Source organism: Schistocerca gregaria, chromosome X (genome assembly GCF_023897955.1).
Source record: "Schistocerca gregaria isolate iqSchGreg1 chromosome X, iqSchGreg1.2, whole genome shotgun sequence".
Lineage (NCBI taxonomy): Eukaryota > Metazoa > Arthropoda > Insecta > Orthoptera > Acrididae > Schistocerca > Schistocerca gregaria.
Window position 1 is genome coordinate 550,842,932 of NC_064931.1, and position 26,129 is coordinate 550,869,060.

Below are 26,129 nucleotides of genomic sequence, written 5' to 3' on the forward strand. Positions count from 1 at the left end.
TAATTCCTGTCAAAGGAATAACGTTATAGGGGACTTCCTCTTGCAGTAGTAACTCATAGAGTTATGAGTGCTCAAAGTGAGTTAGTATTGTCTTCTGTCTCAATGCTAAATTCTGACACTGTTCTTTTGTGAGAAACATTAACCATCGAAATCATAATTAAGGATAATATGTGAAGTCTGTACGTTTTTTCTGGATACAAGGACTCCCTAGTTTCAAGTTAAACGCTCACGAATAAGTACAAAAGAGTAATATTCAGACAAGATGAAATGCTGTTACGATATATAAAAGAGTCCGGTTTACCTTAAAAAAGTGCTCATAGTATTAATTTTATTTGCGACTCCGAAGTTAGATGCTACGAAAGATAGCCAAGGTTGTAGCAAGGTCACGCCGTTTAGCAGGCGCGACGAGCAAAGACGATAAATGTACACTGTAACTATGAACAGAGGAGAGAATTTACGGTCTTTGTAAGTCACATGTATTCTATATGGATACATAATCTTCGGGGAGAATTCCGATAAATGAGAAGTGGCTACATGTACACGTCGGATACTGAATCAGAATCCAAAGGTATGCTCCAGAGAAACCAGGTGTACTCCAAACAGTAGGGGAGAGTGCTATAGCTAGAGGATAGTGTACCAAGGTATCAGTTATTGACTGATTTTAAAATCACTTGAAGGATTGCGCACTAGAGACAGCCGTAAGCAGTTTCCACCATTTTCTACAGTTTTTGTTGTTGTTAGACACGAGTTTGTGCTTGAGCAGCATTAGTAAATACTTCAAATTCTAGACATTTAAGAGCCTTGTAATATACCAAAGTTACTAGGAATGCATTGTTAATTCTTGAGTTACAGAATTATGTGAACATTAAAATGATATATATTTTTAGAACTAACTATACAACATCCGGACAGTTAAGCCGTTCTTCTTCGGTGGTGCACCATCTTTTACCGAGAGTGTGCCGTTCACTATGGAAGATGTCGCATTTGAAAATGAACTGAGTTTCTTTAACTTAGTAAGAGTTTGACTGTTTTGAAAATTCACTTACTATTCCAAAATTTTGTTGGTATTTGGATCACCAACTCAATGTATTTGTAATTTAGTAATTAAGGTTTCCTTCAGAGTTGCCAATAATATTTTTATTAGTGGGTAGTTTCGAACATTTTCGTTCATTCTCAAACAATCACCTGCATTAGTAATGTCTCACTCTACATAACATATATCTTTTTACATCACATCAGCATAACAAATGTTGCTTGACAGGCGCCTGTTAAATTTTTATGTATAAACTTCTAAAGAAACCTATTGAATTTTGAGTGTACCAAGACAATCGTAATGCAGTCAAGTAAGATCTATTATAATGATCTGATGTAAAAGAAATGTATTATGTACGGTGAAACATCACAAATGCAGGTAATGATTTGAGAAAGAGTAAAAGTGTTCGAAACTAGTCATTAATAAATATGTTATATGCAACTCGGGAAGAAAGTTTAATTAATAATTTACAAATACAGCATTAACAAGATTTTACCGATTGCAATGCTTTTAAATATCAACAGAATATTTTTTCCTGTGTACATGATCATGTGTTATTTTGGAACGAATTTTCCCCTTTGGAAAAACCTTATCCTCTGCGATTAATTTTTGTAATTTCAGAGAAAGACTGCAGCTCATAAAAAGTGAACGCCATAATTTAAAAACGGAATAATGAAATATTTGACACTTATATCACAGGGCTAGCAAGAGATGAAAGTCAAAAAACTGGACTAAGGAGCAACACTTTCCGCTACTGAGTCAATACTCTAAACACACACACACACACACACACACACACACACACACACACACACACAAATAATATGAAAGAACTAATTGCAAGGAACTACGAATCACGTCTGCTTCTAGCTTTAATTGGCCTTGTAGAGCGCGAAACGTTGGAAAGTGCCTCTGCGCAGAGATGTGGAGCAATAGGGATCCGTGGAATGGAGGAGGTTTGCTTATGTGTGGCAACACAGAGAGAGCAGAAACCTACCATGCTCCGAGGCCTCATAGAGTGTTTCTGATGGAAACAGTGAATAAAACTGCATCGTCACTGAAGTAGAGCCACGTTGCAGTTTCGAGCAGCGCTGTTCACGGCAAGACGATCTGAGCAAGGCGACGTCTCACTCGCTGCTGGTGTTAATAGAGGGTGCTGAGCCAAACGGTTCAAGTCAGCGCAGGGCGAAAAGTGGAGGAACATACAAGACACCAATGCTCTGCTGGTGCCATAAGCAAATCTAGGATGGTCAAATAGAATGAGTTTTGAGGGGCCATTTAGATGGTCGTTTTTTCCTGGATATGTTGCTAGTGAAACAGAAAAGAAAATGGCTGTTAGTGGTACAAGGTGCCCTCCACCACGCACCATACTGTACCTTGCTCAGCATTTATGTAGATGTACCTGAGGACTCCTGAGTATGCTCAGTGGATCATGAGGTGCCGTGATACGTAAAAAGGACAGAAGGAAGATAAGCGTTTAACGTCATGGCCACGACTGGATCATTAAAGAAGGATCGCAGACTCGGGTAAGCGAAGGAGAGGCAAAGGAAACGGCTGTGCTCTTTTAAAGGATATATCCCGCATTTGTTTCAATGGATTAAGGGAAATTGCAAAAAAACTACATTCTGATAGCCGTGGGTAACGAACCACTATTCTCTGCACATGATTCCAGTGTACTTATCGCAGTGCCATTTTACATGATCTGAGATAAAAAGCGGTAAGAATAAAATTTTCTAATATTTTAAAGTGAACTCCATGTATTCTCGGTATTCAATGGTCTTAAAAGGTCCGATTCGGTAACTGTGCGGTCAGCGTGGCAGATTACTACCTAAAGGGGCCCGGGTTCGATTTCCAGACGAGTCAAAGACTTTCTACTCGGGAACTTTGTGCTGTGCTCTCCTTATGTTCGTATCCTCACTCCACTCTTGAGATGGCTGTATGGGCACGTCCCGAAAGCCAATAAGTTTTAAAAAACTGTCTCAAAATCTTTTCTACTCCAAAGGTTGGATTGCAACCTTACGAATTATTTCTAAAAGAACACAGTCCTGGTTGCAAAATAATGATTACTGAATAACGCGTTTCACCCTTTTGGGACATCACGAATTTATCTACACAGAAAGGGAAAATGAGAAATATTAACAACAAAAGGAGTCAACGTCCTACCATGCACCTCTACAATGAGTATTAAATAAGTAATTTAAAAAACATTGTAATGGAAAACTTACGTAGCATTCTTCAAAAAGTGTGCGAGATAGGGCGTGGAGCTATAAGGCAAATAAAGCCGTAAGAAATGTTGAAAGTAATAGTTGAAGGGAAAGAAAAGGGCAAAGAAGCCAGAGCGAAAACTGCATTCTTTACCTCAAAGACACAGACGTACCATCCCAGAAATAGCACCACGCTCACGAACCTGTATAACTGTGGTATCAGCTGTATACACGGCAGTAGTTTCCTCAGAACATACATGTAAAAATATAACACTCGACCACGATATTATTGCACTCACCCTCCCGTGGCCGTTACCGAAAAGATGCGATGACGTTGCAGTAAACAAGCACAGTGGTGATTAAGGAACACTGTGACTGCTTCCAGGACACTTTTGAGATATGGGGACGTGCTTTATCATGAAGCATCAACACCCGTTGTCGCAGTTTTCCCGGATGTTTCACCCTAACTGCATACACATGCTTCATTCTCTGATCGATGTCTACCGGTATTTGTCCTTCGGCATCCAAAGAAAGAGTAACAGCACGCTGGTTCCGTTTGGAGGCATTTAGTAATGATGTCACCATAGTTCACGTTTCCGCATTTGCTGTACGCACGGAGTGACACGAATGGTACCTTGCCTACAGTCAGTGTTTAGATACCCGCATCGGAGAGGCGCGACGTTACATGCACGACGCAGCAAAACCCTCAAACGAAAGATTTTTGATCGCCCCTTATAAATATTAACAGTGCCTTGCTGAATTACTCTAGTATAATCAATGTACACAGGAGGATCTTTTGATAAACGGAAGACAAAGCCTAATGGATATCGTGTTATTGTCAACTTCTTAGCTTCAGGATCTGCCTATTGATGCCTAATGGATACCGAATTCGTGTCAAAATTTAAATCCATTCATCACCACCCCACACCACCCACACACACAATATTGTTAGGACAATTATAAAACTAATTCAGGATATATACACTCCTGGAATTGAAATAAGAACACAGTGATTTCATTGTCCCAGGAAGGGGAAACTTTATTGACACATTCCTGGGGTCAGATACATCACATGATCACACTGACAGAACCACAGGCACATAGACACAGGCAACAGAGCATGCACAATGACGGCACTAGTACAGTGTATACCCATTTTTCGCAGCAATGCAGGCTGCTATTTTCCCATGGAGACGATCGTAGAGATGCTGGATGTAGTCCTGTGGAACGGCCTGCCATGCCATTTCCATCTGGCGCCTCAGTTGGACCAGCGTTCGTGCTGGACGTGCAGACCGCGTGAGACGACGCTTCATCCAGTTCCCAACATGCTCAATGGGGGACAGATCCGGAGATCTTGCTGGCCACGGTAGTTGTCTTACACCTTCTAGAGCACGTTGGGTGGCACGGGATACATGCGGACGTGCATTGTCCTGTTGGAACAGCAAGTTCCCTTGCCGGTCTAGGAATGGTAGAACGATGGGTTCGATGACGGTTTGGATGTACCGTGCACTATTCAGTGTCCCCTCGACGATCACCAGAGGTGTACGGCCAGTGTAGGAGATCGCTCCCCACACCATGATGCCGGGTGTTGGCCCTGTGTGCCTCGGTCGTATGCAGTCCTGATTGTGGTGCTCACCTGCACGGCGCCAAACACGCAGACGACCATCATTGTCACCAAGGCAGAAGCGACTCTCATCGCTGAAGATGACACGTCTCCATTCGTCCCTCCATTCACGCCTGTCGCGACACCACTGGAGGCGGGCTGCACGATGTTGGGGCGTGAGCGGAAGACGGCCTAACGGTGTGTGGGACCGTAGCCCAGCTTCATGGAGACGGTTGCGAATGGTCCTCGCCGATACCCCAGGAGCAACAGTGTCCCTAATTTGCTGGGAAGTGGCGGTGCGGTCCCCTACGGCACTGCGTAGGATCCTACGGTCTTGGCGTGCATCCGTGCGTCGCTGCGGTCCGGTCCCAGGTCGACGGGCACGTGCACCTTCCGCCGACCACTGGCGACAACATCGATGTACTGTGGAGACCTCACGCCCCACGTGTTGAGCAATTCGGTGGTACGTCCACCCGGCATCCCGCATGCCCACTATACGCCCTCGCTCAAAGTCCGTCAATTGCACATACGGTTCACGTCCACGCTGTCGCGGCATGCTACCAGTGTCAAAGACTGCGATGGAGCTCCGTATGCCACGGCAAACTGGCTGACACTGACGGCGGCGGTGCACAAATGCTGCGCAGCTAGCGCCATTGGACGGCCAACACCGCGGTTCCTGGTGTGTCCGCTGTGCCGTGCGTGTGATCATTGCTTGTACAGCCCTCTCGCAGTGTCCGGAGCAAGTATGGTGGGTCTGACACACCAGTGTCAATGTGTTCTTTTTTTTCCATTTCCAGGAGTGTATTAATACACTCCAAAACCCATGAGTCATACACTTTCTGTTGCCTTTCATCAATTTCGATACCAGACTCAATACGCAGTCTAAAATGTCTCTTCCCCTCACCCCCCCCCCCCCCCCCCCCTTACCCAGACTATCATAACCTTTACCATGTCATCACCCATTTCATGCCACTAGCTATAATTTTGTGTTTATGTTGACTTACGTATGAAAACCTATGTAATAAGAAACTTGCTACTTTACGAAACCCTCGGATGGACAGGCCAAATACGTGAAATCAGCATTTACAGTTGTGGCAGTCTGCTTAGTGGGAGATGTTCTTAATAGTGATGACACCAATTATCGTCATCTCGATCCTGGCAGCACCAGAATTGGAGAGTGCGAACCAGGTGCGGATGCCGGCAAAAAGGAGCTGAAATATATCCACAATATTACTCTGATGAATGTCCGGCACAGCGCGCGACGTAACAGTTTGTCAGTCATCGAGATTGTATAAATTCCTAAGAATGATTAACTTCCAGTTCTTCGTAATTATTTCTTCACCCTGAATTCAATAAACTGTTCTAAGCTAGACGCCAATAAACAAACACTGCAGAATGATGTCGGTTCAATACATACCATACTACAAAACACAAATGTAAATGAAGTAACGTATTTTGTTCGTTAATCAATAAAGTGTTGCGCTTCTTGAGTTCCTGCCTATCTTTTAGTTCAACAGTTCAATGTAGCTGCAATGACAACAAGCAGAGTTCATTAGTCTTTACAGAATACAATGCTATGGCCAACATTATACTGAATATACTCGTACATCTCCATCTATACCTACATGATTACTCCGTAGTTCACAATTAAGTGCCTGGTATTCATCGAACAATGTTCAAATTATTTCACTATCGTTCCACTCTTGAAAAGAGCCCGGGAAAAACGAACACTAAAATCTCTCCGTGCCAGCTCTGATTTCTCTTATTTCATTACCAGTGTACTGTAGGTGGTCGCAAAAAAAATTTCGGAGCAAAAAGTTAGTGACTCAGATTTCATGAGAAGATCCTACCATAATAAAAAGTGCCTTTGTTTTAATGATTGCCACCTCAATTCACATATCATATCCGTGAGACAGACTATCCTATTTCGCGATAATACAAAGCTCTGAACCTTTTCGATGACCTCCGTCAATCCAATCTGACGCGAAAAAGAGGATGGACAAGAGTAATGTATGCAGTCTCTCTAGTAGGTCTGTTGCATTTTTTAAGTGTTCTGCCAATAACGCACTCTGGTTCGCTTTCCTACAACATTATCTATGGAATAGAATCAATTTCAACAATTCGTGACTGAGATCCCAAAATATTTAGTTGAATTCACAGCCTTTAGATTTGTGTGATTTATGGTGTAATAGAAATTCAACGGATTCCTTCTCGTACTCATGTGGATGGCTTCACACCTTTCATTATTTAGACTCAATTGCCATTCTTCCCGTCATAGAGATATCTTGTGGAAATCATTTTGCAGTTACTGTTGATCAAGGTAGAACAGCGTCATCTTCATAGTTTTCACTATTCAGCAATGGCTTTTCGAAGCTCTTTGACAGTCGGTATTGTAGCCCTGTCGGCGCTGCTCGCACATCCTGTAGGCTGCTGGACCTCCTCCAGTATATCAGGGAACTGTGAGGGTCTCTCTGATACACGACTTCTGTAACATTTTATGAAAATATTAGTCTTCGAGTCTTGTTAGTATTATTAACCTTAGAGATTTATCAGAGTTTCAGTCCGCCTTGCCTCTCAGTAGCCATAGCCATTAAGAGCTCCTAATTTGAAGCTATATACGAGGATGAAAATAAGTATTGACGGTTGCTCAATAAGGACCGCTAAACAGGGTTGGAAAAGATATATTGAGTTCTGCACTACCAGAATGAAGAAGTCAAATTTTTAAAAATATAAAAGTAAATTCATGTCTTTTTTATGGTCACTCGAAGGATGAAGTAACGTAAATAGGATATTCATATTCGGAGTTCTTTTTTCGTTAAATATCTTGAACTCCTGAAAATAGAGCTTAACTCTGAACGATTAAGGCATAACGGAAACAATAAACATACACTTAGTAACAAAAGTTTGTTATTAAACACAATAGTAATCGATTCTACTATGCTAATTTAATAAATCCATGGCTAATCGACGTCATTAAATGTAGCTTTTCTCTGGTCAGCTGAAGAAGTATTGTGATTCACCGCAAGCATTGGAACGACGAACATCTGCGTGATACGTCTAATGATTCTGTGTTTACTTAACTCATAGCACTGCCTTAGGTTATTTTGTGAACTATGGAGCTAGAATAACACAAATTCTAAGAATCATTATTTCAGCGCAGATCTTTTAAACACTTAAGTATCTCGGTATAGGGTAAGGTGTGTAAACATAATACAGCCAAAACTTACCAAAAAATGACACATCCAGTTTATTCATAAGAAACGTATACTGATTACAAATGTTTCTATTGTTAGTTATGTTGCCATCACTTAGGAATAGTTGGTCATAATTTGTTTTTCCATCAGAAACTTCACATTGGAGGAAAGAACAATTATTTTGTTGAACAGCACTTTCAGACTGAATTTAAATGTGCACCAAATTCTAGGACATCTGCAACATTTACGCAAATACCGTATACCTACCAACTCTGTTACATACAAAGGAAATTGTGCTTTGTTTGCTGAATTATTCATTGACACATTTGTTATATGCAGGTGGTTATTAAGTGGTCATTATAATCCTAAAATTCGATACGCCTCATTCAAAAATGAGACACAGATGATTTCTAAAACTGATAAATTACCGCTTACTGCCTAGCCACCATCCACAAAGCGGTGTACCGCGGGTTGCCACCCATCTCAAACTCCTGCAACACAACCGTGGGAGACTATTAGGCGAAAAGCAGGAGAGCCGGAAAGCTATGCATGTGAGCAAACATGTAGCAAGTACAAAAAAGACATAGGGAACTAGGGAGACTTATTGTTATTGTGACACCTTTTTGAAATCTGACGACGGCGTGAATGATAGCGATCCCTTTGGACAAGCCACAGCAGATACTATTGTAATGAATGTCTTTTTGTCAGTGAGGAGAAAGGAGACAGACTATAAACGAAGTAGAAACTACCTGGCAGATTAAAACTATGTGCCCGACCAGCACTCGAACTCGGGACCTTCCCTTAAGCGGGAAAGTACTCTAGCCGACTAAGCTACCCAAGGACGCCTCACGACACTTCCTCACAGCTTTACTTTCACAAGTACCTCGTCTCCTACCTTCAAATCTACACAGAAGCTCGCATGCGAGACTTGCAAGACTAGCACTCCGGGAAGAAAGGATCTCCGGCCGCGGTGGCCGTGCGGTTCTAGTCGCTGCAGTCCGGAGCTGCGGGACTGCTACGGTCGCAGGTACGAATCCTGACTCGGGCATGGATGTGTGTGATGTCCTTAGGTTGGTTAGGTTTAAGTAGTTCTAAGTTCTAGGGGACTGATGACCTAAGATGTTAAGTCCCATAGTGCTCAGAGCCATTTGAACCATTTGAAGAAAGGATCTGCAGCGACATGGTTTAGCTACAGTCTGGGGATTGTTTCTAGAATGACTATAATTGAAGTTGTTAATGACAAAGATGTCCTGTGCAAGCTAACATACCGTAGATGTTCGGGCTCACATGTGGTACCTCTTCGTCGAAATGTCTTGGCTCAAACTCGTCTAGGGGATGAACCGCACGTGTTGTATTACACGCCGTAAATTACACACTTGTGAGCCTTTGTCTACATTGTTCGGCTGATGGCAAGTTTGCGAAATACGAAGGTAATATAACTTATAATAACAGTAATAATAATATCGGGAACTAAATTAACGACCCATGAATGATGTAGTCCACACAGTTGCAATTTTGATAGAGTAATGTTTATTCAGAAAGCAAACTAATATCGAAAGTGGTCGTATTTAGAGTTACTGTTACACTCAAACGCATGTCCACTTCACACAGTTCGATTATTCACAATCTTAGCGCGAATTACAAGTTCGATACTCCAACTCGTTAACTATTCGTAAAGTTAGACTTCACACCAGGCGCGCGGCTGCTCGCCGCTCAGAGACTAAGTCCGACGATACCACACAACGCGTAAATTTCTAAGTTGTTTCACTTCCTAGCTGCCTAACGACCGACTGTCCACTTTCGCGTTTCAGTCCGAACTGTCCCTTTGGCGTCTCCAGACGAAATATGTCCGTTTTCGCGTCTCCACCCGAATTGTTCCTTTGGTGTCTGGATCAGAACTGCCTGTCTCCGACTGCGTTTCCCGCTTGCCGAATTTCTTCGCTCAAATGACTAGCACAGTTCCCTTTCCTGAAGCCGTCCATATCATTGTCTACAGTTTATTCTACATTACATTTTAACATATTTAAATAATCAAAGCTTGACCACTTTCGCGCTCTAAATAAAGTAACAATAAGATCCGTTACATAATAGACGTTAAATTCATTTACATAAAACCAGTACAATTTCCTTCCTAACTTTGAATGTCACGGCCAATAGCCGTGCACCGATGTGCTTTCTTATAAATACATAAAGAAAAAAGTAAGTATTATGCACTAAACTTTACAACAAACACTCTGTTACCTAATGATTCAATAAGGTGCCATGCTGTCATCGTTCATTGTGTTTTGTGTGGAGGAAATACTGATCTGATGCTCAACTGAAAATACTGATAATTTAAATTTCCTATCTCTTTTAAACAAGTAAAGTTACAGAGCTAATATTTAGAACATTTGTCATTTTAATGATGCGCTTTTATATGAAATGTCGGTCGTTAAGATCGACCTCAGCGTTCAGATTTTAGCATTCGGGTCTTTGTTACAAAACTTGTTAATTTCACTTTAACAGTAAATCCTAAACTATTACAGATAGGATCAATATTAAAGTTGTATTCACATCACCATGAAAATTTATGAAGAATGGTAGATTTAAATAACTGTGTCTTAATTCCCTGAATTACTACAGAATTAAACAATTTCCATAAATGTTTTCGTTTACAACCGATCTTAGGTCCGCCATATTTAACACTGCTACGTCTCCTCGGCCACAAGAGCCTTCTACTCGGTTTCCCTAAGACGTTGGTTCTCGTCTGTCTCACTCGCACACTACAGCGCTTAGGCCTCAATAGACAATAGATGGCTATGAATTTCACTATCTCGTGGTGAATCTGCACTCTTTGTGGCGTGCGCTCCTGAACGACAAGGTTCGTTTCACAATTCCTGAAGACTGACTCTTTCAGTCATATACTTAAATGAGGACAAAATGCTCGTTAACTCACACCTGGCAGTTGAATTGTTATTAGAAACGGCGAGAGAACCTGCTGTACCAAATAAATTTAAACTGCCTTATAACGTAATAAAATACAAATGCTGGCAGGAGGTTATTGAGAATTTTTTTTACCAAGAAAGGAAAATCAAGAAACTAAAGACAAAAACATTCTACACATAAACACAATAGTTATTATCGGATCAACTGCACATGGATAATTAAATGAATCCAATTTCAGAGACGTAATATGAGTTTACAGTTGACAAATTCCAATTAAGCTAATGGACAGACGTGCAGTCAGGTACAGGTTGCGGGTAAGGCATTAAAAAGTAAATCCATAAGTCATTTAATACAGGGCCGGTTGCAGTTGAATACATATTTTTGGTAATGCTCCAATTGAGTTTAAGTGGTGTCCAGAGGGAAAAGTACAGGCTGACATTATTATAGGGCAAATGTATTGAAATTAAGGTACAGATATGTTCTGATAAATTCAATGAACTTGTTATTGATTGTCAGAATATCTTCCACTACTTCACATTATTTAGGATGCTTGTGGGATGATGTTACGTGATGCTGGCTAATACAATTAACTTCAGAAAGTGGGGAACGACTATATGAGAGCAAAGATAGAACGCAGTCGAAGATATCACCAGAGCCACAGAGAAATACCGATAGCAAAATAAGCGCTAACCAACACCTTTCCCATGGAGGATAGCTCTGGTTCACGAGTTGGACATTTTGGAGCGAAGATGACTATTTGAAATAAAATAATCCGTTGCTCACAGCAGGCAAGGAAGTTAGGAATGTCCTCATTGCCATCGAATCGTGAACTCTAAATACAATTTTTCAGAGAGAAACTGACTAATTTAAAATTTGAAAAATATATTTCATCATAGGTGCAACTTAGGTCAAGTCTGGATCTAACTACACTCCTGGAAATGGAAAAAAGAACACATTGACACCGGTGTGTCAGACCCACCATACTTGCTCCAGACAATGCGAGAGAGAAGTACAAACAATGATCACACGCACGGCACAGCGGACACACCAGGAACCGCGGTGTTGGCCGTCGAATGGCGCTAGCTGCGCGGCATTTGTGCACCGCCGCCGTCAGTGTCAGCCAGTTTGCCGTGGCATACGGAGCTCCATCGCAGTCTTTAACACTGGTAGCATGCCGCGACAGCGTGGACGTGAACCGTATGTGCAGTTGACGGACTTTGAGCGAGGGCGTAAAGTGGGCATGCGGGAGGCCGGGTGGACGTACCGCCGAATTGCTCAACACGTGGGGCGTGAGGTCTCCACAGTACATCGATGTTGTCGCCAGTGGTCGGCGGAAGGTGCACGTACCCGTCGACCTGGAACCGGACCGCAGTGACGCACGGATGCACGCCAAGACCGTAGGATCCTACGCAGTGCCGTAGGGGACCGCACCGCCACTTCCCAGCAAATTAGGGACACTGTTGCTCCTGGGGTATCGGCGAGGACCATTCGCAACCGTCTCCATGAAGCTGGGCTACGGTCCCGCACACCGTTAGGCCGTCTTCCGCTCGCGCCCCAACATCGTGCAGCCCGCCTCCAGTGCTGTCGCGACAGGCGTGAATGGAGGGACGAATGGAGACGTGTCGTCTTCAGCGAAGAGAGTCGCTTCTGCCTTGGTGCCAATATGGTCGTATGCGTGTTTGGCGCCGTGCAGGTGAGCGCCACAATCAGGACTGCATACGACCGAGGCACACAGGGCCAACACCCGGCATCATGGTATGGGGAGCGATCTCCTACACTGGCCGTACACCTCTGGTGATCGTCGAGGGGACACTGAATAGTGCACGGTACATCCAAACCGTCATCGAACCCATCGTTCTACCATTCCTAGACCGGCAAGGGAACTTGCTGTTCCAACAGGACAATGCACGTCCGCATGTATCCCGTGCCACCCAACGTGCTCTAGAAGGTGTAAGTCAACTACCCTGGCCAGCAAGATCTCCGGATCTGTCCCCCATTGAGCATGTTTGGGACTGGATGAAGCGTCGTCTCACGCGGTCTGCACGTCCAGCACGAACGCTGGTCCAACTGAGGCGCCAGGTGGAAATGGCATGGCAAGCCGTTCCACAGGACTACATCCAGCATCTCTACGATCGTCTCCATGGGAGAATAGCAGCCTGCATTGCTGCGAAAGGTGGATATACACTGTACTAGTGCCGACATTGTGCATGCTCTGTTGCCTGTGTGTATGTGCCTGTGGTTCTGTCAGTGTGATCATGTGATGTATCTGACCCCAGGAATGTGTCAATTAAGTTTCCCCTTCCTGGGACAATGAATTCACGGTGTTCTTATTTCAATTTCCAGGAGTGTATAACGAAATGGAAAATGGCAAAGCAATGTAGTTCGGATTGTATATTTGTACATTCATTCTTATTAAACCTCTCGATAATAGATTGGAAAACGCATTTCTTGTATAATCTTACAGCAACACTCTTGCCTGTATGATGTGACCTAATTCTGGCCATTACCATTACATCATTACCTGAAGTAACATGAAGTGGTCATGAACGTTACTTGAGCTATTATGTATGCATTCCAATATAAATAACACATTTAAACTGAAATAGCCCCCAAGAGATTAGAAAGTCATTACTTACACCAATAGTTTTCTACACGATACTAGTGTTATTAGAATTTTAACTCCTTTTGATACCTATATTGTATGCTCATTATAATTTTTATGATATTCGTGTATTTGTACCTCTTTTCTCATTTGCTATACTGAACATTTGCCTACACTTCTGTGGTTTTTATGGATCTCTGTGTACTTCCTTACTTAATGACTCGAAAGTGCCGTATCTGAGCTTAAAATCTGAGAACACATTTGCTGTTTATTTCAGTACATGGAACGTTAAAAGTAGGGCATTATGTTATCTATCGTTATACAACGGTTTCCGTTAGTTTTTGGAACAAGTAATTCGCAAAAAATAACAATAAAGCAGAGAATGTTCTATCTCTAGGAAATAGATTTTGTCTTTTCAAATAAGTATGAATATTAATGGCTCTGTTGTGGAAACAGACGGACTCTGGAAGATATTTGGGGAGATACTTTAGAGTTAGTTTTGGATAAACTATTCATACAAAAGATTGTTTAAAAATAAAATACATTTTTATCGAGTATGGTGTTTTTAAAACACCCGACCCCTTGTGGACCCGTTACCTACTGCAATGATTGATATTCTCCTTCTCTGCAAAGAAAATATTGAAAAGAAGTCAGACATATTGTACCGTGGCTAGAAGGATCCAGTTTATCGCTATACTCCGTCAACTATTCAAAACTATTTCTAACATTCAATTTTAAAACTTTGAACTTATCTGGCTACGTCTATGATAAATTTTTGTTATAACCTTCTTATCACTCTGTCCTTACACATCTGATGATAATTAGTTGGTTCCTAATATTTGTCCCTAAGGGACGCACACTTACCGTTTGTACTCCGCTATGATTTTTATCAATAGTAATCGATATTGGTAACAAATTTCAGCTTTGCAGTCTTCCGATTGCTTACACCTCTACTTATCTAAATTTTCACCAAGTTACTCACTCTCAATAAGAGCACACATTACCATCCATGATGAACCTCTACTTACACTATTTGTTGTAGCAGCCATTTTAACACATATTCAGTCCATATCTATACTAAACTGACTTCATTTGCGATTACGATCAGGCAAGTATTCTTTACAAGTGACGTTCTCCTAGATGATCAGAAAGAAAATTGACAGCTAAATTCATTATATTGTCAAAGAAATAGCTATAGGAAAGAGTGTGTGCTTCAGCAAACCTGCAAACTTACAGACAATTCTATCAGTTCTTCTCATTTACAAAATAAAATTAATTTCTCCATGTAATCCGTTGTGGTTCGTGGAGGAACCGTAATTGATCAACATACTTTAAATATCGAAGTACAAAAATCAACCTTCAATTACTAATTGTTATTTTTCGCAAACTGTACGGCGGATTACGGATTCTGATGGCCCGTATTCCGGTGCTTAAGGTCACTGCCCCAATTAATGGTTCTCATTGGTTCTATTTCCCGAACAATTACATGTTAGTCTGATGTCGTAGTTAAGATTAAAATAAGAATTTTAATTCTCTTTCTTACATCTGTTTCGTATACTGAAGACATGAGTAGGTTGAACTGTAAACACAGTTATGCTTACTCCATTAGTTTGCTTACGCAAGTAAACATTTTAAATAATTAAAAGCAAATTGATCCATCAAATAATATTTGTTCACACAGATATGGAAGTTTTCTATTCTGAGATGTGACTATTGCAGGGATGACATGTTCCTGTAAAGTTAAAAGGTGACATAATTATATCAAAAGTTGAAGGATGAGGTACTAGCTTCATTTCATCTATCTCAAGCTTCTACTTCTTTCTTTACTCAGTAACAAGAGATATTACTGTTGATATTTTGTATAAAATATTTTCTCGACGTCTTTTTTCCAAGAGAATGGTAACTAAGTCTCCCAAAAAATTACACCAATCGCGAATTTTAGGAAACTTTATTTCTGTGCTTCAAACCAATAAATTGAGTAGTGTCTGAAAATTTCAAACAGTTTCCAATATATATTTTTTTTTGCGAAGAATTACACCGAAAATGAAGTCTGAGTCAGATTGATGTGATGGAAGCGAGCGATTAGTAACTACGCCAGCTATTGTTTACTTTCATAACATCACAGGCTGAAAATAAATTACATATTAAAATTGTGTATAAGGCTAAGGACTTGCTGAAAAATACCTTAATCTTTCAAATTTATTACAGATTCTTGTCTTTTATCTTCATTAGATGCTTGTCAAACGCAAAACATGCGGGGTACAGGAAATTCATCACTTCTGAAAAATATTTACTGTCGTGGAAATGCTGCCATTCTTGGATATCGCTCTGCTTTCTTTGATTGTTCAAAGTAATGCATGCCTTACCCTTCTTACATATTTATTTTCGGCCATAGAAGCTAATTAGTGGACACTCCAAAAATGATGTGAATCCCCTAGCACACATTCCAGAATTATAGTTTACTATCCTTCTCTAGTGTATGCAGAATGTTCCTAGTGTTCTAGCCCTACAAAAGGTCGCTGTTAAGATATGAGTAGCTTGACATTATTTACATTAATTAGTAAAGGAACATCTCCCGAAAACAATTCTCAAACTTTACCACCTGTGTCGTCTTCCTCTATTAATAATCACCTAGTTGACGAAAATAAATTCCTTAACCTCTTTCACAGTTACAAAACCTTCAGCTTAACAGTGGACCCAGTATTTCGATTAACTGTTCACGGCTGCTGTAAAAATTATACGTTTTGCAACTAACCGTAACTACTATTGTCTATTATCGATGTAACGTTCTAAAGCTTGCAAAGTTATTCAACTGCGAAAGCGTCTCGAGTTATGGTATACGTTTTATGTCTCTGCAGCGCGTATTCTCGAACATGGGAATGACAAGTTTTCCTTAGCGATGGAACGTACATTCTGCCACCATTCATATATTTCCCGCGATTTTCAAAGCCATCTGCGAGTGAGCAAGAAATGAAATTTATAGTTGGCAGCGTGGTATTGAGAGGCAGACGCGGAGGGACAAGTGCTGCTATTAGGTGCTGGCGCAGCACAAAACTCGCCGACCAATATCCCCGGTAAGCTATATGGAAGGGGGTGGGATGGCCAATATATAAGATTAATTTCCCGTAACCTACCGGAGGGCTCCCATAATTTAACACCGCTTGGCCCTCGCTCCCTTTGCAACGGATTCTCATTAGGAAACAGCGCTTCTAATCATTATGACATTTATGAGGTAACATATTAAAACATTTAAAATTCCTGAATTTACAAATTCTTGTGCCATACGACGTAGATTATCGGTTTCATCACAAGCCTTTGTAATTACATTGAGATATTGTATGGGCCACGAGTATATACTCTCATATTACACGCAGTGGAAATTCAAGGTTGCACATAAAGTTGTGCGTCTGAATATATTTTCTGTAATCAGTGCCACGCGGTTGCGGCGGTCCCCTTTATTTGATAACTCGAAAGTTAGGCGTCTAAATCACTAAGCAGCGAAGATATGTAGACTCTGTAATCCAATGTGAATTACCTTGTATTGTGAGATGAAGATATAATACTTACGAGTATCACACGAATCATGACCCATATGGTAACTTCGTATAAAACATATATTTTTTAACCGGATATCATTTAATATTGACTCACGACAACTCGAAGTGATACTAACGAGAATGAACGAAGATAAGTTTGCCACCGTTATTTTGCTGGACTAAATTATTTAATTTTTTAATGGGTGATGACAATTACTAACTGATGTTTGGCGTAGTAGTAGGAGAACACCGTTCATAAACAAATATAAACACATAAATTTACGGAGATGAAGGATACTACAGTAAGCATATGATATACGACTATCACGAATTCATTAAGGTAATCAAACAATACAGAGGGATAACCACAACAAAATGAAATTCTCTTTCCTCAAGCTAATAATAATATTACGTCTTTCTGATATAGTTGGTGTTTTGGCACTCTTATGAAGAATCAAGCTGACACGTGTCACCACCCAGTACAATAATCCCGGAATTTTGGTAGAAGTTACCTGGAGTTCTTCCTACGAGAGTCATTTCAAAAATTCTGCACAACGTAAAATTATTGTTCAACTTTTTTTTATTTTACAGGCTTACAATGTACCTCCACTCTTCAATAACAACAACTTTGCGTCTCGGCAACGTTTGCCTTCCCCTTAGGACGTCACCTTTGTTGGGCCGTTTGATTTGTCGGGTCACTGCATCAGATGCCTCTTCAGTGATTTCGAAGCGTTTCGGTCGAATAGTTTCTTGAATTTTGGAAAAGAAACAAAGTCTGGAATTCTCATGCAATTCTTCACAATTCAGCGTACTGTTTCGGGAATGTGAGGTAGTGTGCTATCATGGAGAATCAGCACTCCAGCTGCAGAAGTGTCTGATCAGTTTGGCGAATCTTTGGCTGCAATACAATTCGCAGAAAGTTCGTGAGCTATCACTCTCTTACAGTGGTTTCCTGGGTCACTATTTGTTGCTATCATGGCATTCTTGTCATAAGCCATAATCATTATCAGCTTGATTTCGGACTGTTGGCGACAGCATTTCTGTAGCCCAGGGGAGTCAAGATGTTTCTGCTGGGAGGATGAAGATATCAATCTTGGATCAAACTCTCGAATTCATTTTTCGTGTATGGCAACAGTCCTGTTTAGAGACTTATCTCCCCCTGCCTCGTAGCACTGAAGCAATCGTTGGGCGCTTCTCCTTCGATTAGCTGTTTGCTCTTCACTCAGTTAATGAGGATCTCATTTTGCATCTATTTTTCTTCTGTGTAGCTTCTCGGTTATGATTCTTAATGTCGAAAATTCAGACACGTTGGCTTCATTTTCAATTTCTTTGCATGTTTTTCGTTGAACTTCTTGCAAAATGTTGTCAATGATGAAAGCAGAAGTGTATTGTGTTGTAGTTACCGGCCGCCGATTCCTTTACGAAAACGAGAAGTCCACCATTACACTATGATTCGATGCAGTACACTATCCTCACAAACTACAACTGGAGCGTTGTGAATTTCAGTAGGTGTTTTTCTCCCCAAACGTTTCATTTTGATGTGAGACGAATTGTCACTACATGAGCTTTGACCTGAGTCATTTTCTTCCTTCATTTCATATCAGAATATTTCACTCAAAACACAAATTACCAAAACAATAAAAACACATGGTGGCAGCTGAATAACTGGCTCAAAACTTACTCATCGTGCACAAGGATCGTTCTGCTATTAAGGACGCTCGTGTGCTATGTGCAAAAGTCTTTAAAAATTTTCAAATATCTGTGAGTTCCTAAGGGACCAAATTGCTGAGGTCATCGGTCCCTAGACTTACACAATACTTTAACTTATGCTATGAACAACACACACCCATGCCCGAGGTAGGACTCGAACCTCCGGCGGGAGGGGCCGCGCAATCCGTATTCTGTTTAGTAAACATGGTCTGACACGTCACAGTAGCATTGCAGCATTCTGCTAAGGGGTATACGCAACTAACTTATTTCAGCAAAGCTTTAAAACTCCGTGACAGAGTTATGTGGTACGGTGATTAATGTAGTCGGGCTTCCGGCAGGAATATGTTTCACACAACCTAACGTCGTCCCAAAATTTAGACTTTCCACAGCTTTAAAGAGACTAATTTTCTTTAAGGCGAATACCCGAGTAACTAATTTCAAAAGTCCGTAAACATGTTTCAACTCCATCGTTGTCCTATCATGTAGTGTCTTGCCATGTTATATATTGTGTAGGTAATCTTTCAATTTCATTTAGTAGTTCGTCTATGTTCCTCATTTTCGGTAAGACGAGTTGTGTCTTATCTCGAAAATTTGCATATTGAGTACGTAGAATGATTGCTTTACAGTTCAATAGCACATGTTCTGATTTGTACCAGTCATCGTCTTATCTCGAAAATTTGCATATTGAGTACGTAGAATGATTGCTTTACAGTTCAATAGCACATGTTCTGATTTGTACCAGTCATCAACTCGTGCTTAAATAGCTATATTAGTACATGGTATAGTCTCCAGAGGCGGCATTGGCATACAGTCGATCGTACAGATGACGGAAACCATCCTGGCATATGTCACGCCACGCCTGCTCGACCCGTTCACGTAGTTCTCTAGGTGTTGTTGGTTGATCTTGTCACACGAGTCACCCAACGTGCCACCATATCCCACACGTACTCGATTGGAGACAAATCTGGAGATCGTGATGGCCCCGGAAGTTGCTGCACGCCTTGCAGAGCACGTTGAGTTTCACAGGCAGTGTGTGAGCGAATAGTATCCTGTTTGAATTACACATCACCTTCCTGTTGCGAGTCTGACAATATTCTGTACGTACCTAGCGTTGAATAGCGTTGCCACCAGAAACACCAAACGTGAACGAGAGTTGTAGCTTACCGCACACCAAAAGCCATGCAAGCGGCCAGTGTGTCTTGGATAAATGCGCTGTACGAGACAGAGCTCCGCAGGTGTACCGTCACTTGCGTTCAGGTAGACTCTGCTTTCATCGCTGAAGACCACGGTGCGCCGTTCCATCTCCCAAGTGATCCTCTGACGCCACCGGTCGAGCTGTGACGTGAGTGGAAGACGGGCTAGAGGTGTGCGTGTCCGTAGTCCCATCGTTCTCTGCTAACAACCGGTTCGCAATCCCAAGGGCCCGGGTTCGATTCCCGGCTGGGTCGGAGATTTTCTCCGCTCAAAGACTGGGTGTTGTGTTGTCCTAATCATCATCATTTCGTCTCCACCGACGCGCAAGTCGCCGAAGTGGCGTCAAATCGAAAGACTTGCACCAGACAAATTCTTTATTATTAAACCAGTTCGCAACACTTCGTGTTGACATGTCTGGGCTCACAAGCTCTGTTATCTGTGCTGTGGTAGCTGTACGATCTGCCACTGCTACCCTTACAAATCGACGATCCTGGCGTGCTGCGTCAATGTCCAGAACCTTGTCCACGGGTGTGAGACTGTTCACGTGACCACTGATAGCTCAACTGACGCAGCACGTCCAACTTGTGTGATAATTCTCTGAAAGGACCATCCCGCCACTCGGAAAGCCACTATTTCATCCCTTTTCAAACTCGCTCAGTTTTCTGTAAGAAGCACGGTTCCCTGAATGCACCACATTGGGCCTTCTAGTTTGGAGCATTCCCTATTAAAGCGTAGACACATGAGGTGCTCTGTTAGGTTTGCCATTACGCTATCTCTTGCTGGACGACGTTGAAACCATCATCAGTTCATATACTACCCCACAGGTGGCATGTGCCGTCATCGGATCAAAATGGCCTTTTTCCAGGTGTACTACTTTTCTTCGCCAGTGTACTAAGGCACCACATATAAAAATATCTGTACCTGTGTATAAGTATTTTTACTTTATAATGCCATGTCTCCTCTATGTGTCACATTGGGCCTCCCCCATAAAAGTTAAACTGCAGTGACAGCAAACTACAGCCTTTTCTTACATTGTTTTTAAAACGAACGTTTTTCACAGTTTTTCCTCTGCTCTTACTCCGATCTTGAGTTTGTAGGTATTCCTGATCACCTTACATTGTTGGAAGCGTTGAAATTATATGACTTTCTTGCTTTTATTTTCAACATGTATACGTTAGGTCTGTTAACTTTCTTCCGATGAAACCAATCTAATAATAGCCCAGTAACACTTCAGTGTTGGTTTATTATCTTCTCTATGTTATCCTAGCCAGATGAACGGTTCGATAACTTTTTGTTTATAAGTTTGTGTTTTCTACGACAATGTGATAATTTTCAACATAAATCTGATGCTTAGTCTTGTATTCAACTGATTCTGAGCACCAGCTCAATTGCATATCTAGTCTCTATGTTTATTTTTAACTTAATAAATGTCAGACGTACCTCAGACATCTACTTGCTCGTTTGAGTTCATATTATTTAGCAGACAGTAAATTTCCAATCTGTTTGTCCCATATATACCTCATAATTGTCTAACAAACTGGAGAACAACTCTCCTCAATAAGACATTGCATTAGCGACTGTTTTTCAGAACGTTTCCTCCTGATTCCTCTGACACCTCTAGCCTCTCTCCTGCCCAGATATCCCATCAGCTTCTACTGTACCTACTTGATTTCTTTGAAAGAAAGTCCTCCTGAACTTGAGTCTTTTGTCTGGCATCATTTGTTCAAATGGGTAGTTGACTTCATTGTTTGCTACCTTTCTCATCTCATTCCTTGCAGCGACCTATCGTTGTGTTCGTTGGCACGATACTTGACATCTGTATCTGTACTCCTGGAGCCAACGTACGGTATGTGTGTTGGATGACATTTCAGATAAACTATAAATTCTTCCCTTTCTTGTTCCGTTGGGAAATGATGCATTGGAAAAGCGTCTCTGGTGTCGCCACAGTACCGGTTTTAATTTTTATGATTTTCCCATAAAGATAATTTAGCAAGACGTATGGAAGAGGATGAAATATGTTGCCTGACACTTCTTGAAAAAATACTCGATCGGAGTTGTAACTGTGGTCTCTGCGTCTCTTTTAACATCTGCCGCTAGTGTTTCATGAGCATATCCGTATCGCTCACCCGTTTACTAACCGAAATGCACCACTTTTCTTTGGATCTTCTGTATCTCATACATTATTGCCGCCTGTTGAGGATCTGAGAGTGGTGAAGAGTCCTCAGAATACAGCCACGTACTGGAATTCATCTTTAAGTATTGGTTCACTCAGCAGATTTCATATAATTAATTATTGTATTTATAACGACTTCATACCGATCTGAACTTCGTTTGATGTTCAAGGAAATCATGTGATCATTAAGTTCATACACATTTCAATCACTCGCACGCTTGGCGTCAATTATCTTGAATGCATTATATCATTAAGATGGCGGATGACATGAAATTTAACGTTCAGCGATGGTGGATGATGGGAAATTTAAAAATTTAAGACGGCACTGGCAAGAATTAATTTTCAGCCAGCCGCAGTGCGCGGTGGCGCTGGCGCTAAATTTTTTACAGCCAATCATAGCGTAGTGTATACACTGCCCAGCCGCATTATCGTGACCAAGGCTTATGTTTGCCTTAAACGTGCAATAACCATTCACAGATGGTAAGTGGCAGCACTAGCAATGAAAGATATATAAGGAATGTCTAGAGGACGCGGAGAAACAATACAGTCGTTGTCGTAATCCGGAAAAGGAGCTATTATTCTGACGCCAAAAACAGCATAAACTTTGGCTTTGAGCCGAAAGGTGGAAGCATTTCCGAAACTGCTAAATTCGTAAACTATTCGCTTGCCGCCGTGATTAAAGTATATCGTGTTCGGCAAAATGACGCTATCCTAAACTGGCGCCGAGGTACCTATGTTGCTCCACGGGCCACAGATGACAGATGAACGACGGCTGCGGAGGAGTTTACGGGCGAATAGACGTGCTGCTGTTGAGCAGCTGACCGCTCAGATGAAACAAGTGAACGTTGCTGCGTATGGGCCTCCGCAGCAGGGGTTTTGTTGGTGTACCCCTGTTGACTGCTGTCTATCGCAGACGAAGCCAGAAATTTGAAACTGGGCGTCCACTGATTGGCGTCAGGTGACCTTTTCAGACGAATCGTGTTTTATTCTCCATCTGACAGGTGACTGTTGGACTGTTGGCGTGTACGGCATGAGACGCCTGCAAACAATCATCAGCAACAATCGACGAAAGGTGAATGTTTTCGTAGCATTCCCTGGGCGATCTCCTCATTCTGGAAGCTACGACGGATCAAAACAAGTATGCATCTATCCTTAAGGGACCATGTCCAATCCTATATGTCGTTTTTCTCCTAGACACGGTGGCATCTACCAGGAGGACAATGCAGCGTGTCACACAGCTTGCAGCGTACGTGCGTGGTTCGAAGAGCGCCAGGGTAAGTTTACCGTACTCCTATGGCCCAATATCCCAGCTTTAACCTAATCGAGATTCCGTGGGAAAACCTCGGTCGACCTGTTACGCCATGGACACTTAACCGAGAAACCTAGCCCAGCTGGCCACGGCACTGGAGTCGGTGTGGCTCCATTTCCCTGTCAATACGTTCTAAAGCCTCATTGACTGACTCTCTTCCTGCACTTATCGCAGCTGTCAGCGTGGCAAAAGACGGTTATTCAAGCTTCTGATAGGTAATCACATTATCATGACTGGGCAGTGGATATATAATTGTTCAAAACAGTATCCAGTCATACTGTGGTAATTTCCAACAGCACTATTTATTAAAAACTTTTGCAATCATACCTGTCCACCCATTCACACACACGCACACACACACACACACACACACACACACACACACACACACACACGCGCGCGCGCGCGCGCGCGCGCGCGCATTTATGTTAAATAATATAGCCTGATGACTGAATTTCAGTACTCTGAAATGTTTGCATTAAAATTACATAAACTATGCAAATTAAATTATTCCCACTTGTAAAAGTACACTACTGGCCGTTAAAATTGCTATACCAAGAAGAAATGCAGATGATTATTCATTGGACAAATATATTATACTAGAACTGACATGTGATTACATTTTCACGCAATTTGGGTGCATAGATCCTGAGAAATCAGTACCCAGAACAACCACCTCTGGCCGCAATAACTTCCTTGATACGCCTGGGCATTGAGTCAAACAGAGCTCGGGTGGCGTTTACAGGTACAGCTGGCCATGCAGCTTCAACACGAGACCACAGTTCATCAAGACTAGTGACTGGCGTATTGTGACGAGTCAGTTGCTCGGCCACCATTGACCAGACGTTTTCAATTGGTGAAAGATCTGGAGAATGTGCTGGCCAGGGCAGCAGTCGAACATTTTCTGTACCCAGAAAGGCCCATACAGGCTTCAACATGCGGTCGTGCATTATCCTGCTGAAATGAAGTATTTCGCAGGGATCGAATGAAGGGTAGAGCCAAGGGTCGTAACACATCTGAAAAGTAACGTCGACTGTTTAAAGTGGCGTCATTGTGAACAAGAAGTGACCGAGACGTGTAACCAATGGCACCCCATACCATCACTCCGGGTGATAGACCAGTATGGCGATGAAGAATAGACGCTTCCCATGTGCGTTCACCGCGATGTCGCCAAACTCGGATGCGACCATCATGATGTTGTAAACGGAACCTGGATTAATCCGAAAAAATTACGTCTTGCCATTCGTGCACCCACATTCATCGTTGAGTACACCATCGCAGGCGCTCCTGCCTGTGATGCAGCGTCAAGGGTAACCGAAGCCATGGTCTCCGCGTTGATAGTTCATGCTGCTCCAAACGTCATCGAACTGTTCGTGCAGATGGTTGTTGTATTGCAAACGTCCCCATGTGATGACTGAGGGATCGAGATGTGGCTGCACGATCCGTTACAGCCATGCGGATAAGATGCCTGTTATCTCGACTGCTAACGATACTAGGCCATTGGAATCCAGCACGGTGTTCCGTATTACCCTCCTGAACCCACCGATTCCATTTTCTGCTAACAGTCATCCGATCTCGACCAACGCGAGCAGTAATGTCGCGATACGATAAACCATAATCGCAATAGGCTATAATGCGACCTTTAACACGTGATGGTACGCATTTCTCCTCCTTACACGATTCATCACAACAACGTTTCACCAGGCAACGCAGGTCAACTGCTGTTTGTGTATGAGAAATCGGTTGCAAACTTTCCTCATGTCAGCACGTTGTAGGTGTCGCCACCGGCGCCAACCTTTTGTGAACGCTTTGAAAAGCTAACCATTTGCATATCACAGCATTTTCTTCCTGTCGGTTAAATTTCGCGTCTGTAGCACGTCATCTTCGTGGTGTAGCAATTTTAATGGCCAGTAGTGTACTTTACAGGCAGTGAAACAGCCATTCTCAATTTAGCCATCTGGCCCATGCTCAAAAGTGACCGTGAGCTCCGATTTTTTTTTCATGCAACCGAACATGAATTATTGCTTACTCAAGATGTACGTTTATCAAGAAACACCGTTGACGTATCAGTAAGTTCATTTTTCATATGTGTGGCCATATTATTCGTAGTTGTTTTACAGTTATTGAGGGTATTGTGATTCTGTCTTCAGTGTGTGTTTTCCTCTTAATCGAATTTCATTTTATTGAAATAAATCATCATCAGAGATGGTATTTGATGCCCAGTTACCCACTCTCATCAGAAAACACTGTCTGCTTACACGTTTTTGGTTTATTTACTCGTTTGTAACTGTTGATTCTGGTCTAATCTTACTCCGCTTTCCGGATCTATGCATTTTTTATATTAAACAGAAAGCAGTGTAGCACTACCGCTGACTATTTATATTAATCTTGTTAAGTATGTATCTAACCAGAGTGATACAAATCATTCATTAAATACGAAAATTTTTAAAAGTAAAAACTTTTAATGCTCCGACACCAATTTTCCTGTCACAAAGTTCGAGAACTAGTTTCGGTTGCTATATCCAGCGTTTTCAGATCGCTCAAGATATGGAAAGGCGGTGAATAACCATTGGAAAGCATCGTTAGCTGTAGTCATGCAACAACATGTATTCCTATCAAGGGGATCTCCCCATCGCACCCCCCTTA